The sequence below is a fragment of the Netta rufina genome (assembly GCF_964035555.1).
Source record: "Netta rufina genome assembly, chromosome: 12".
Classification (NCBI taxonomy): domain Eukaryota; kingdom Metazoa; phylum Chordata; class Aves; order Anseriformes; family Anatidae; genus Netta; species Netta rufina.
This window is the reverse complement of record NC_140135.1, coordinates 15,558,995-15,575,031: the sequence shown is the minus strand read 5'-3', so window position 1 is coordinate 15,575,031 and position 16,037 is coordinate 15,558,995.

The following is a 16,037-nucleotide window of genomic DNA, read 5'->3' as shown; positions in this document are numbered from 1 at the left end:
TTATCAAAGATTACATAATGCTGAATAATCATGAAGCACATAATACAGAGCCAGACAGGCAGTTATAATCAGATTTAAAGCCTATATTAAAAAAGTGGCAGGTGCAGGGCTAATTCTCCGCTCTCGTGCTGGTGTCGGTCCAGACAAAGCACACTGGACCCGCTGCCAGCGTACACAGCCTGCCTGCAGCAAGCCGTGGTGCTGCAGATGAAATAAAGGTCTCGGGGGGACACCTGCACAGCCGGAGGCCCCAAGGCAGCTCTGGTGTGCTCAGTGACGGGCAGCTTCACAGGCAGAAGGCCAGCTGCCCCCAGCAGCCACTTCGATTTTGGGAGGATGCAGTCGGTTCCAGCAGGCTGACCAGCGGGACCGAGCTCAAAACCAGGTCCAGCAGACCCAGCGAGGATGCATGTGGTATGAGCAGTGCCGCGAAGCCGTGCTGCACCTGGCACCTCTGTGTCTGCCAGCCCAAACACGGGCAGCCAAGGGGCTCAATAGGCATTTGCCCTCAGCAGCAGGCATGGGGCAATATTAATGAGAGGGCAGCCTGCGTGATTAACCACTCTGCTTCCAATATGGTCTATTAAGGATAGAAACGAAGAAACGCTGTGCAATTTAGGGGGCCACAGAGGGCAACGCAGCCTTTCACCTCCGCCTCGCTGGCCCATGCCTAGCTGCTGGTACCCAGCGTTTATCACCTGATGGCTGCTCAGTGGCCCGTGTAAAACAGCCATCACAGCTTCCCAGGCCAGCTCCCAGAGGACACGTTATGAAAAGCTACCGCCGTAATGGGCATCTGTGCAGGCTGTGTCAGCAAAGCAGCCGTGACTGAGTGGGGTGCAGAGGTGTCCCATGGGTACCCCTTGCCCCTGTGCCAGCACACTGCAAAGGCAGTGAAAGAGAACCCCTGCCCTGCTCCAGCTGCAAGCCCACAGCACACGGCTGCCTGGCCCCAGCGTGGGGGCTGAGCAGGGCCACCAGAGTCACCGGTCAGCCCCGAGTCACTCCCCTGTCCCCTCTGGCATCGGGGCACAGCGGCACACCTGCACCTGCAGCCTGCAGGGAAGCAGGCGTTCCAGCCGCGCCGGCTAAATATTTCCCATGCAATCAATTCCAGCGTATAAAACCATCAAACAGGATAACCTTGTGATCAAATGGCCAACAGAGAAAAGTGCTTAATATTATCCACTCCAGATAATGAGCTGTATTTCCAGCTCAGGCCCCAAACACACATCACTGCGCACTAACTGCCATGCAATTGCCTGCACAACAAGTTAAGCAAAGATTAAAAGCAAGGAGGAGAGATGAGGGAGGGCAGAAAACTAAGCCCAATGAAATTGCAATCTGCGCCCTCAGTCTGAGTGCAGGAGCGCAGCCGGGGGAGTGCTGCAGTGCAGCCTGGTGCTCCATCGCGTGCCGGGCCTTCAGGATCGCTCCTTGGATGCCTGCCTGACTTACAGACCGTGCGCATGGTTACCCACGCAGGTGAAGAACAGACGGCCTTAGGTTTACAAGGCAGCGATGCCATGGATGAATTAAGAGGCAACCAAACTTCCCTCTGCTGGAGATCTGCCTGACAATGAAGGTTATCCGAGGTGATGGGAGAATCGCTGCTTTCTACTTCGCTCACAAACAGCATCTCTTATTCAGTCTCCAGGTCCTTGAATGGACAAAAACATCGTGAAGGTTGGGGGAATAGAGGCACCTGAGGAAGGAGAATGATTTAGAGAAACTGCGCAGTGTAATATCTCCAGTCTGCACTGCTACATGACTAGCGCAGAGGCTAGCAAACTGCACAGCAGCTCCAGCAGCAGCCATGCCACCTTTCAGAATTGTTGCAAACATAACTAAATCCCTTATTCTACATTTTTCTTTCTTCTTTTCTCCTCCCTTTGTTGGAGCACACTATTTACTCTGCTGATGACCCTGCGGGATGGGAAATAGACTGTGATGCTCCCTTCTTCCAGCAGAAATTAAATACCTGGCACCGGCAGAGAGCTGACAGCTCCCAAATGTTCTCTTGCTTTTACCTGGAGATAGTCCCAAGCCACAACACACTTGCCCAGCATGCCAACAGGCAGGAGAGAGCATTTCTGGGACAGTACCTCCTGCCACCGCAGCGCTGAAAGCCAAGAGGGAGATTTCGGAAGCGCTCCTCAGCTGGTACGCTTTGTCCCGGCTCCGGAGAAGCCGATGGAAACACGCAGCACCAGCTGAGGAGCAGACCCCAGCTCCATCCCACCAGGGTGCCCATATCAGGGAATTTGGCTGTGGTTCCTCACTGGTATTGACTTAGCAGCATCCCGCGGTTCGGCATTTCCAGCCCTGCCTGCCTGTATCCTACAACCGTCAATTAGCAGCCCAGGCACCAGTCCCAGTGCTTCCCTCTCCCCCTCCCACCCCCTCCTGCCACTTCTGCAAATGCAGATGTATGAAAATGACACAAAACTCCAGCTTTTCCTCCCCGCATTGCTGCATGCATCATTTTCCCCCACAAAACTGAGATTCGCACCCTGCCCACAGTGAGCCTGCCGTTCCCACCCAGTAACGCAGCAGGGCTACTGGCCATGCCCAGGAGAGCACGTGGGGACGTGCACAGCAGGGAAAGCATTTTGTCAAGTAACGGTACCTACAAGAGAAGGGAGAAGAGGCTAGGAAAAACGCCTAACAATTGCTGTAATTATGGCCTTTTCAAACAGCTACATGATGTCAGACACAGTGTGGGGGAAAGGGCTGGCATAGCTCACCGTGCTGAACCTGGGGTGGATGCTGTTCCAAGCCAATGATTAATAGTCTGCTAGGATTTATTTTGGCGTTGCAAAAAACCGAGCACGGTGTCTCAGAAAGATGCCAGATGGACAGCGTGGAGCAGAGGCCCCAGCCTGGGGTACCGGTAGCAGCACTTGCTCCTTAGCTGTGGGACAACAGCATCCCAGCAGGGGCCGGCTCCTGCCCAGGACTCCCCGAGCCGATGTTAGCAGCCTTTGCACCCACCCAGTGCCATGCAAAACACTCAGTGTGTCTGATCCGAGCACCAGTGTGCATGTAGGATTGCTGGCTCCTGTCCTGCTGAGGCACAGGCACACCGCAGCAGCTTTGTCTCCATCCTTGTCTCAGGTGCATCCTCACAACAAATTCCTGGACTCATTTCTAGCAGGAATGCCAGGACAAAGTGCTCCTCCAGCAGCCCAGCCCGCTCTCCCACTCCCCTTCCCATGGACTGCATCTGCTCCCGCTCCTGCCGGCAACAGGACGTCAGCTCTGGCACCTGTGGGCTGAACACAGGAAAACACAGTCCCTGGACAGGACACCCTTCATGCTGTAGGGCAAGTGTCCAGGGTGCCTGATGCAGGACAGAGCTGCCCCATCAGCTCTGTCCTTCAGAGGACACAGCAGGGAGGTGGCAGCAGCGCCTGAGCCCATCCAACCGCTCACCTCACTCGTCCCCTTGGACAATAAGAAGAAGATCTTGGCTGCCCACGCGGTCAGGTACAAATGTCTCCCTCTGTTAATGCCAACCTATCTTCCAACATGAAGCTAAAGATAGAAGGGAGTCCAGCTGGGCCACAGGATACATTGTTTGGATCAGGCTGAGAATTACTTATGCAGTGTTTTATTAACCATAATGGATAGCTGTGCCTGGTAAAATGAGCAATAATCTTGTTCAAGGGATCCGCACTGTTATTGCCAATGCTGCAACCTCTCCTTGCTGGTCTGCTGGCCAAAACCCTTTCTGGAGAAAGGGATGACCAGGACAGAAGAGCACAAATCAGATAGGAACCGCTCCCTCCCCTCAAAAAGAACTGGAGATAATGTGGCAGGTAGAGTCCTCCATCCCACAGCCCCTGTGATTTCCACACTTCCCCTCGTCTCAGTCCATCAGGAGCGCTACCTTACACAGCACTTACATCGCCTGCAGCTCCACATCCAGCTCGGACGCTTCCCAGGGACAGAGCTCTGCCAGGGTAAATGGTCCCTGGCTAATGGAAGGAAATAGAGGAAAAAGTAATTTACATCACAGCTATATTTATTCTGTACACTGCTATTTTGTGATCATCTATAATTTTAATCTATTAACAGTAAGAGATGCATCTGTTCTCCAAGTTTGTCTTGTTTATAGGTAATATGATCCCAGGGGGATCATTCGAGGGCATTTGCAGAAAATCAGTATTTGCACAATTGTGAGCCACCCCTGAAAGCAAGGGGGGAGGCACCTGGGGAGATGTGGCACCACACCTGACAGAGGAGCTGCCTTTTAAGCAGGACTGGCTCTGATGCGTTGCGTGCCCAGGAGCAGCAAAGCACACCCCATGGATGCTGCTGGGCAGCTTCCACAAGGACAAGACACCGCTGCCATCACCACTGCCCTGATTAGAGTAGCAAGATGCAGAGCACAGACACTGCCACAGTGGCCAGGATCCTCTCATGCCAGATGTCTGCAAGGGAAGGAGCAGAAATCCTTCTTCACCTGAAGGCACTATGCAAGGGCAAAGCACTGCCCACCTCCACTCGTTTCCCATATGACCCATATGGTTTTCTGCAAGAGCTGTCTGATGGGAGAATAACTTCAGCTGCCTCCCTCCATGCATTTCTCCAGCCCCTTCAAGTCCCAAACACTCTTCACTGTGAGGCTCTACGTTTGCCATCGATTTGGGTGGAGATCCTAGAGAACGCGGTACCACAGCTTGGTGCTTCATGCACCTGAAGCATCCCCTCCTGGGCCTGCTCTCCACCCCGCTCCAACAGCCCTCACACAGCAGGCGTGGAGACCGTGATTCAGCCCAGTGAGCTCTGCTGCAGCCCCGTAATAAATAATCATTAAAGTTAAGGCAAGTACCACGTTCAAAGGGAAAAGCAGCAATTACAGACCAGAGCGCGTGGCGGAGTTATGTGAAACGCTACATGAAAATACACTCAGATTTAAAATGCACCCCAACTCTACCATCATCATTTACTTTAATTATCAACCTAATTAGCTCAGCAGTCAAACTGGGGGGGGACACGGAGCCAGGACTGCCACTGGGTCACAGCTGAGGCTCCCGGGGGAGGAAGCCACCAGCACAACCCATTGCCTGCAGGGGCTCCGTGGACCCTCAGGGGACATCCCTAAGCCCGTATCTGACCCAGGAAGGGTGCAGGGACTGGAGCAGGGCAGTGAGGTCTGATGCATCCTGCTGCAGCCATCCATGGGGACAGACAGAGCGACCAGTCCCTGCCAAGATCAGGTTTGAAGCCCTGAATAATGGAAATGCAGCTCGCTGAAATTCCGCCTGCCTCTGCAAACAAAGCCTCGTCCGGGCTCTGCTCAGGGTGCCCAGCTGTGCCAGCGAGGCTGGCGGTACAAGATCCCTGCAGGCACTCCCAGCCACCACCGCTGTGCCTTTGCGTGGTGCCCCAGACCCAAGGACCTCGCTTATCTGAACAGGCACCAGCAATGCTGCTGCTCAGCCTCCTGTAAACAGCAGGCAAGGGGAAATAAATAAATAGGTATCTCGCAATGCACACAAGTGCCATGGGGACCGTCCTCTTTAATGCGTGCCATTTTGCCCCCAGGAGCAGCACTCAAAAAGCTCTCCTTTGAACTGTTTTCTTCCAAGCCCAGGACTGTACCCTTGCTTTCCCTGCTGTGCACAAGCAAGGCTGGCAGCAGGCACCAGCCCCCCACACCAGTCCCCCTGCCACTCTCCCCAAGGGGGTCATTCTTGCCTGCACGGTGTGCAAGTGCAAGGCACTGGCTCAGATTCTGACGAGCAGCCACCTATCTCACGAAATCACAGCCACCCCCAGCAGCTCTGCCCGCCAGGAGCTGGCTGCTGCCATCACGAATGTGGGGAGATTTTCACAGCTTAGGGCACTTGCAGAAACGTGAGCTCCAGAGGCCAGAGCTATGCTTGGTATTCTGTGTGTTTGCAGCAAACAGTTTATTGGAAACATTTAGCCCTCTTTCTGTTCATTAATAAAGTTCAAACATACTTTGGTTTTCTTCATATTTGCTCATTATTTGAAATTGCACGGGGATGCTTTAATGGGGACGTTTTGGCACAGAGACTGCCTGCCACTGCTCGCAGCAGCCAGAGACACAGCTCGTCCCCGTTCCGGCCCCAGCACTCTGCGGGATGGAAACCTGGCAAGGATTCAGGCTCCTACTGCCGCCCCCAAGACCTCCTCTTTCTGCAGGCTTTTCTGCAAGCCGGCTTTTCTGCAGATGCAGAAGCGCTTGCTGAGAGCAATTTAAAAGGGTTTGCAAACACCAGCATGGTTCTTATTGAAACAAATATCCACCAATCTGCACTGCGCTCAGAGAGCACAAGCTCTGAGAAAAACCACATCCCCCCAGCTGCTTGGGACACGGTGCCATGGCAGAAGTGTCGGAGTGGGAACAGCCGCCTGGCCGCAGCCAGCGCTGCCCGAGCCCCCTGTGCTGTGGGGCAGGCACCCAGCACCCAGCCACATCCCCCAGCACGGGGGTTTCCAGGTGAGGAGCTGGCACCTGCAGCAGAAGGCTGGTGTGGATGCTCCCAGCCTTTGCCAAAATTTCCACGGGCTGGGTATTCCAGACCTGCTGTAGTATTTGGGTACTTCAGATATATTGCAGAAGCCCAGTTATTTCAGGAACTATATGGTGATGGATAGCTAGATGCAAGGAAAGGCCATTATAGGCTGTAAAAAGCTGCAGTCTTCCTGCTCGCTCCTTGCTCTGTGACAAACCATCTGCTTTGCCTGCACCTCCCTTTGTTTATCCTGCTCAGCTCAGCTGAAATTAAAATTGACAAAAGCAATTTCTCCCGATCAAGTTGGAAAGATAAGGAGAGCGGCTGCCGCGCGCACTGCCATAGAAACCTGGGCTGCTCCAGCGTTCAGCCTCCTCCTCGTGCAGCAGCGAAGTCTGGGAAGGGAAGTGCCCAGCTGCAGGGGAAGGTCCCCCTGCTAACGCCGAGAAGGAATGCAGATGGATTCGGCCACGGGAGAGCCATCTCGCCAACACAGCGCTGAGAAGGAGGTCTGTTTATTTGGGCTCCAGCCCCCTCCCTTGGATTCAGGAGCACAAAGTAGCCCGTTTGATTAGAAAAGCACACTTGGATGGATTTGGAATTATTTCCTGTTTGAGGGGAGGGAGGGGGGACAGCCTGCTTTCTGCGAGAACACTTCTGGAGGATTTGAGAACCTCCCAGGCTATATTTACTCCACCAAAGCACTTTCCAGCTCCAACCACTCTGCAGGACACGGGTCCAGGCTGCAGCTGTAGCCTTCCATGGCACAAAGCCACCAGGATCCAGTCCCCACCGCCACCCGTTACCCAAGCACAGCCCCCCATGGCATAGGGCAGGGACCCTCAGAGCTCCATCCTGCTGTGACAGCACCACGACCACCAGCACCATGGCAAAGCCCAGCAGGGGCAGGATGCTCACACCAGGATGAGCCCCACACACAGCCACATCCCTCTGTGTCGCAGGGCCACAGGCGCAGGGATGGGCTTGCTGGAGGCAGGGGACCATCATATTTCTACTTCCAATTTCTGTAGACATATTAATAGCACGAGGCCTCTTTTCTCCAAGATGCAGGAGCAGCTGCTTGAGTCTCCACTGAATTAAGCTAAGGACAAGTTTTACGTTTTGAAGAGTGATCTTTGGGGTCTGGTATTTTTTATTTTATTTTTTTTAAACCTGAGAGCAAAGAAAGACATCAGAAAAACATCAAGCTGTGAGACATGCCATTTTCCCTGTGCTGGTATAACTCAGGAATAGCTGAATAAAACTGCAGTACTAGTTCCTGACAAATTCCCCAGTGAGCTAAGTAAAGGCTGGAGAAATTCTGCCCAGAAGGTAATTGCTTTTTTTTTTTTTTCCTCCTCCCTGAAGTTATTAGAGTTGCAAGAGGGCCCTGCAGCAGAAGGCCCTTGACTTGCACGCAGGTCTGCTGCTCCTCCCTCTGGAGGAGCCCAAGCCACTGTCACAGGCTGTGTGCAAGGCCAGCAGGCTGCGATGACCAGCTTTTCAGGGCAAGGTGGCAAAGCAAGGAGACAGATGTCACAGCCCTTCTCCCCACTGAAGGCATGGGCAGAGGACAAAGGAGACTTCCACAGCCTGAGAGGAGACCAAGGAGCACTCCAGATGTGCACAGAAGCCTTATCTACAGAGTACACCATCTTTAGCCACGCAGAGCTCTATCGCAGCTCTGTGATATCAGGATTGCACACAGAAATCCCACTGCTCCACAGTTGGAGCAAGGCACTGCAGTCTCTGGAAGGAGCCACCAGTCACTAATGACTGGGAATTAATCAGGATGACCGGTTCAATTGCCTTACACATCAAGGGGCAGATAACGCAGATAAACCCCTTCAAAGGGAGGAGGAACTGGAGCGATGACACGAGGACATCGATCGAGCTATTCTGGATTTGCACAGGATATGTTACATTAGAATCTGGATCTGCTCCTGGGTTTGCCCAGGATCAGCAAGATTAGATCTGGATCAATTCTGGGCTTACCAGGGCTGAGCAAGATTAGACCACAGATCAGCCTCCGTATCGATCCTGTAATTTGTCACTACTGTGCTTGGGAGAGAAATCCCTCGTGCAGCTAGCGGAGGCTGCGCTGGCGTGACGGAGGGGAGGTGTCAGCCCTGCTCCCCGCACAGCACTCGTTAGGCTTGTCATTCACACGGCACAGGCACTGGGTCCTGTAACAACGCACTTACGATGCAGCAGCATGCTCTGCCCCACATCTAGATGAGAACAGATCTACTCCCAGACATATTATGCATTAAAATGGCATTTTAGGAGTCAGAGGGAAGAATTCACCTGACTCCTCATCTGTCTGCAGCTAATGAGGCTCCACAAATCACGACCACAACGACAGGGGCCATCCCCAGCCACCAGCAGGTGGAAGAGCCAGCAGGGCCACCCCGGGAGGCTGGCACAGCAGAAAGAGCAAGAGCAGCACAAGGTCTGTGTAGGGAACTGAGGAGGAGAAGGTGCATCTGAGGGAGCTGTGCACACAGAATTGGAAGTGACGCTCAGCACCACCAATAACCACTGCCAGCACTGGCCAACGTGCTATGACATTTTGGTGTCTGCTATGGGGATGCGTCTTCACCTAGACCTTGCTGAATGTCCCTGAGATTTTTGAAGGGCTTGATGACAAGAACCGGTTGTGTTTGTGTGAGCTGTTTTACAGACACCCCTCCCTGCAAGAGCTCAGGAGGACACGAGACACAGCCAGCCTGCTGGCAGCCGTGGGGCTCACAGCTGCTTGCTGCACAGGGCAGGGGGAAGCACTTTTGCCAGCATTTCGGGTCCACTCCTCCCTGGGAGCCGCGAGCAGGGACTTCTGCAATATTGCAACCGTATCAACAAAGACGGAGATGACACGAGATTAATGAAATAGCAGCGCTCAGAGGTGGAGCAGGGCAGGATATTGCCCTGACAATATTCTTGGCAGGTAGCTGAGCACAACCACATACACTGGCCTCCTGCCTCTGATTTCTTGCTTCCAGCAGCAAGGATTTCTTCTGTCTGCATCTTTTCTGTGCTGTTGTTCCCTCCTAGGCAAGTTTTAGGTGCACGAACGCTAGATCCACAGCTTGTTTTTTTGTTAGTGCTACTAGTACAGCGCTTGCTACATGTTTATCCAGCCATCTCCAATACTTCTCTGCACGCGTTCTTGAGGTGCCCACGTCTGCTGCTTATCAGCACACTACTGAAGATGTCATCCGCTGGAGACCGAGCGCCCTCACTGCAGAGCAGATAGCACTGACAAATACATCACCGGGTCTCGCTGGGAGATCCGTGGAGGAATGGGGAGGGGCTGCAAGGGCAGCAGGTGTTGGGTGAGCACCCCCACCCCCTGAACAAGCCAGGGATTAGGTTTCTCCTGCCCGCCACTCTAGGAGCCCCCCAAGGAGCTCAGGCACCTTGTACAGGCACAGGTTTCTGCAGACAGCCCCTGAGCACGATCTCCCCCCCGCCCCCAGCTTATTCCACTAAATATGTTCCAGTTAATGCAATTTGGTCTCACATCGGGTAGCGTCAAACACAGCAGCTGCCAACCAAATATGAAAGATACAAAAAAAAAAAAAAAAAGCAGCTCAAGTCCCTCAGTGGTGGTTTGGGAGAGGCAGCGCCATGCCTGCAGCACCTGTGCATTGCAGAGGGCAAGCAATTCCCTCAGCCCCACGGGACGCAGATGGGGCATGCTTGCAACTGGGAGCAAATAACACAGGGGCAGAGGGCTAAATCACATTTGTACAACCTCCTCCCCCGTGTTTCTCTGCATTATTTAAGAGAAAATGTGTTCTCTTCTAGTCTTTATTCTTTCCCTTCTGCACTCGATTCCAGCTGGTGGGTGAATTAAATCAAACCACCCAAACCCAGGCTCTGAAGCTGCGTGAAACCATGCTCCAGGTCTGATCCACACCTAGCAAGTCACCCCAATTTCTGTGCTGACCAGACATGGAGCAGCCCAAAGCTGGGCTCAGCAGAGCTGACAGCTGTAACGCATGGACTGAAAGCCTAGAGCCAAGCACTTGTAGCTTTGAAACACAGATGCAGATCCACACTGGGAGACTTTGGGAAGCAGCAGAGCTTTATGCTGCCTGGAGATGACACACTTGTGATTGCATTTGATAGCACGACCACTCAGGGCTTCCTAAACACCCCCAGCCAGCCCATAACTGCCCCACGCCATCACCTTTCCAGAGCAGCATCCCTTTCCCCAGGGAAGGAGCTCCTCAGCTGTATGGGCAGGGGATAAGGGTGGCCATAGGGCAGCCCCATACAGGGCCAGGCACAGGCTGGGGGGACACAGGGCAGGAAGGGGATGCTGCTCCCACAGCAGGGCACGGGTAAGGGCAGGAGGTGAGAGCAGGCACCAGCATGCTAACGTGCATCTCTATTGGAAAGCCTGCCCCTGCAGAGCTCAATTGATTTTTTTTAAATTAATCTATTTACAGCAGTTTGAGTTGAGCTAGCTTTAGGTGCTGTTTAAGCTGCTTTCCTCATGCCTTGCGTTCAGTGCTTGCATGCTGCAATTAAGGAAATCGGGGGAGCTGGAGCAGGGAGAGGAGCACCCCTGGGTGTTGCTGGCCTGCGTCTGGGTGCCCACAGCAGGGCCCAGGCCTGGCAGGAGCCATCCCTTCCCACAGCCCTCCCTCCTGGGTACCTGGAGCAACCCCCAGGAGGAGGGGGGCACTTGAAAGCAGACCCCAGAGCTTTGGGGTGCAGCACCGGGAGCCCTGCAGGACCCCAGCAGCCTCCTCCAGAGATCCTTCATGCTCTGGAAAGAGCTTAGCGGGGAGCATTTCTCCTGTCTGTCATTAGCCTGACATAATGTCTTTCCTGCTGGCAGCTTTCAAGCTCAGCAGGTTTGTTATAAAATTCATTACCAGATATTGCAATCACAGTCACCTTTATTGGGCTCTGCATTTACAATAATTAGGCCAATAAACACTGATTTATAAAAATGACAAACAGGAACTCCCAGTAAGCAAGAAAAATGTGCTTTCCTTAGCGAGCAGTTTCTCAGAGGGCAAAAAATGCAAGAACTCAAACCAACGGCTGCCGCAGAGCCAGCAGCAATCTCCCAGGAATTCCCACCCGCTGGCTGAGGCCTCTCCAGGGAAGGACCCAGCACACAAAGCCCAGGCCAACCACTGCCAGAGCACAGGCACACAGCCCAGGTGCCGTTCCCTCAATGGGAACAGGAACAGGTAACACAGCACTGCGGTAACCCCATCCAGGCAGCAGCCAGCACAGCTCCCACCTCACCCCCAGGCACCACGGCTTCCTCCGTTTCCTACCTTTTCTCTGCATTTCTCCCAGTTTCCTCTTGCTGATCCTTGCTTCTCAGCACCCTGCAAGCCCGGACACACTGAGCCCTGCCTGCAGCCCCCTCCTGTCCAGTCAGGAGCCAGCAGCCCCACAGCCCAAACCTCCTTGCTCCCAGAAACAACCTAGCCAAGACCCCTAATAACCCCATGGAGCTGCCACCCCATCCCCTATATACCCACCCAAGTGGGGGCAGCTGTGCAGCATTGGCTCCAGAGACCTTCAGGCTCTGCTGATGGCAGCAGCTGGTGCCCCAGGTGTCTGTGTGCCCCCCCCCCAAGCACCCACAGGGCCCCCTGGCAAGCACCCAGATAGGAACCAACCCTCAGCAGCCACAGCTCCACGTTTTTGCTGAATGAACCCCAACACTGATCTCCAGAGCTTTCCACAGCTTCGTCCTGTTTGGGACAGAGATGGGCAATCGTGTTGATCTTGTTTCACTTTATTTGTGTTATTGATTTTTAAAATAGCTGTTTGTTGTTTTTTGCTAAAAGGCCCCTGAAGCTGTGCATGGCTTGGCTGTACATAGTGCAGAGCCAGTGGTGCAGGGAAGCAGCCAGAGCTGCGTGGAGACATTACAAGAAAGGACCAGGCAAAAACCCCATCCTCTGAGCCGCAGGAACTCAGTAAAAACCTCGACGCACCCGAGAGACCAGGACACCATCCTCCCTTCCCCGCGACACTGAGCCTGCCAAACATGTGTGCTCTCCGAGGACAAGGGAAAATGATGCTTGCACCACTGCAGCGCGATTAATTGCAAAGACTATCAGTGGAAGATTTGATGACAATCAAAGAAAAATTAGCTGTGTCAAAATTCTTCAGTTTAATGGATTCCTTCCTGATTAGTCACATTCAACTTTGCCTTTACTTGCTTTAGGAAGTAAACAACGTTAATGCACATATCAGATGGCAGCGTAAAGCAATGCAAGAGGCCCATGCGACTCTAAACTCAATTGATTCGGATGGAAATTTTTAACATGTTAACACTTTAGGTTTACTAAGCGATGATAATGATCTGTCTAGGCCCTTCGCACAGTCTCAGCACAATGCAGCAATCTTCACCAAAGTTGCCTTCTGCCTGCAGGTTTCCCACTGCAGAGCTCCCAACTGGTGCCATTCGGGCTCTGCTGTCCCCAGAGGGAAACCCCACGCTGTGCCCACAGCACGGGCTTGACCTCATCCACTCCTTCCTGCCAAGCTCAGAAATCACAAACGTACCTGCCTCTAACTAGGCACGCAGAAATTAACTGCTGGCAGGGGAATGCCCGCGTTACCCTGAGCAGCCACCCAGTGCCACAAGCACAGAATCCAGTGCTAGCACCTGTACGGCAGCTCCGAGTGACACGTGTTTTTATCTCAGATAAAAATACGCTTTTTGACAGGACGGGTGTGTGGCTCGATCACCCCGGGGCTACTGGTGTGGCTGTGACAGAGGGGCAGGCTTGGCAGCAGCGAGGGTGGGGGCGCCGACCGCTCGCTTCCGACATTACGGCTCTGCTGTTTCCTTGCGTGCACGTCGGAGAGGAGCTCTGGAATATTACTTTGGATCTTAACAACCCTTTCAGCCTTAAACTATTTTTAATAAAATGGTTTTCTGTGCGACACCAACACACGCGTAGCTTTCAATTACATTTTAGCACTCCCAGTAGGAAGTAGCTCTTTATTGGGAGAAGTGACTTATGATAGTGGAGGATTATGGCTTCGGTCTTTGCATCAAGGATATTCAAAGCTGGGCGAAAAAAGCGGTTCGGCACATACTCTGTGGATGAGGTAAACCTCGTGCACGGGGAAGCGTTTCTGAAGAAGTTAAGTATTTGAAATAAAACCGTGCAGTCATCTAGTAGAACACAGACATGAAATTGTTATTTATCAAGATGAAACCGGCATTTGGATAAAATTCTCCGGCTCCGTTAATAACTTCTGTTGACGAGGGAGCCACAACGGCAGCAATGAGGTAGCTGTCCCCCGAGCCAGCCGCGCAGCTCTGAGAAGCAGGATTTTTCATAGGCTGTGAACAAGGAGAAGCGTGTCGTCGGTAATCACTTTCTGAGAGGCTCCTTCAGAATGGCCACCGCGAATTCATCTTTTGTATTGTTTCCGAAAGGTTTGTCAGCTCTGCATAATCTGCTGCAGCTAGCGGCTGCGAGAGCGCCACGTGCCACGTGCACCTCAAACGTGAAGTCCAATTCCCGGAGCAGTTTTATCACAATGATTAAGTTTCTTAACTTACATCAAGTATGTCTCTGGAGTTTTCTACCACGCTGTGAACTTAAGATAAACAGCGAACGATGAGTAGGCTGATTACTGAAACCTCCTTTCAACAGGGGTCATACGTGGCTAATTGATAAGAGGAGATAACGCAGCCGCTCATCTGCCAAAAGTTGCAGAAAATGGGAGAGGTTGAAGCAGAAATGGCTCTAAGTAATCAGCCCAGGGGCAAACGAGCTCAGTTTATAGGGGATAGCTCCCTTTCTCCGTTTGCTGGCTGGGACGCTGGAAGCAGCAGTTGGGCAGCTGGGAGCAGACACATTGCTCAGTAGGGGAGGACCCAGGAGAGCAGCACGAGAGGCGCGTCCCCGCGGGGAGACCCCCAGCAGCACACAAGTGGGGGTGAAGGTGGTCAGGGGGCCAGGGTCACCGGTGCTGCTGCCCTGCAGTGAGAGCCACGAGACGCCCCATCCCACACTAAACGGTGTGATTTACTTACTGCCTATGGAATTGCCCAATTAATTCACTATCCACATTAATATTATGGCTCATTTTTAACTTTACTGTCTCCATCGTTCCAATTTAGTGCTGCTCAGAGATGCTGCCACTGACCTTAATGGGTTTTTCATTAGAACAAAGAGCACCCTATTAATCACGGTTCGTTTTCGGCTAGAGGTTGCTGTCCAAGCCGCGCTGCTTTGGGGAACTGCTTCAGTGGTTCGGGGCCTATTTTATTTCTGCTGGGCTTCTCGGCCCTGCTCACGCTGCGCACAAACCTCCGCACTGTCCAGGAGGAATTTCTTGGTATAACATTTCCAGACACAGGGATTTTATGCAGCACTCAAGCTACACTGCAGACATGATAGATTTTTTTCTGGGCAAATTGAAGCAGGAAAGGAAAGGATGCACCGATCATAGGCAATGAGCCTCTTACTGTCCTGTGCAAAAATCAAAAGCCTTTTAATAATTTCAAATGTTCTTCTGGGTATCAATTAGTCACACATTAATATCAGCATTGCTTCTCTTCCTCACTTCACATCAGATTAATTCTCCGTTGTCATATGGACTTGCACTTATTAGCTTCAAGGAAAATTAGTAATTGTTACCTCTTCATTGGCACTGATGGGAGATTTTCATCAGAAATGCTTTTTTTTTACAGAGAACCTAATTGTGGTCTTAAAGCAATTGATTTTTTTTTCCCCTGGAATTGTTGCCTTTTCATGGAAAAAACAGATTATTCTCTGAAAACCTCTATGCTGAGCCTGAGATCCCTCCATGCACCCCGAAGGAGCAGGACCTGAAGGGGCTGCACTGACCTGTGGACTGCGGCCACCGCAGCCTCTGCAAGTGTCAGAGCTGCTGACAGCAAGGACAGTTTTGTTCAGATGGGGTTTTCCTCTTGCCAAACCCATAGCTCGAGGCTGAGTATTTGTAAAGCTCCCTACAGAGAGCAGTGGTGCACAGGGGTCTCATCCTGCTCCCTGCACAGCGTGGGTGCTGGGGGCAAGCGGGGAGGTGGGGGGTGATTATATTTATTGAGTTTTATTAACTTCCAGCCCTGGGAGGTTCTCGCCTCTTCGAGCTAATTCAGCTGCCTGACTCCTGCCGGAGTTACAGTGATTGCCATTAAAAAACTTGACATTTACCTTACAACAGTAATAAAATAATAATGCCTAATTTGGTTTATGAGTGGTATTTGCAGTGTTTCCTGTGCCTGGAGTGGGGGATATTGTGAAGATGGCTGCTATGTTGATCAATTATGTCTGGTTAACAACGCTGCTGTAATTCTTTCCTGTAATCATAACCGTCTTTCAGTAGAGCAGCTCCAAAGTTCTTCTCTGAAGCAGTAATTTTGACAGGAAAAAAAAATAAAAATGTTTTCAGTCCAAAACAGATACTTCAGTTTTCAGTGAAGAACAAAAGCTTTAGAGGTGAAACTTTCTGCTGAAAAGAAAAGTGCAGAAATATAAATACGGTGGCTGCACGTATTTGCTGCACTCAGATTTC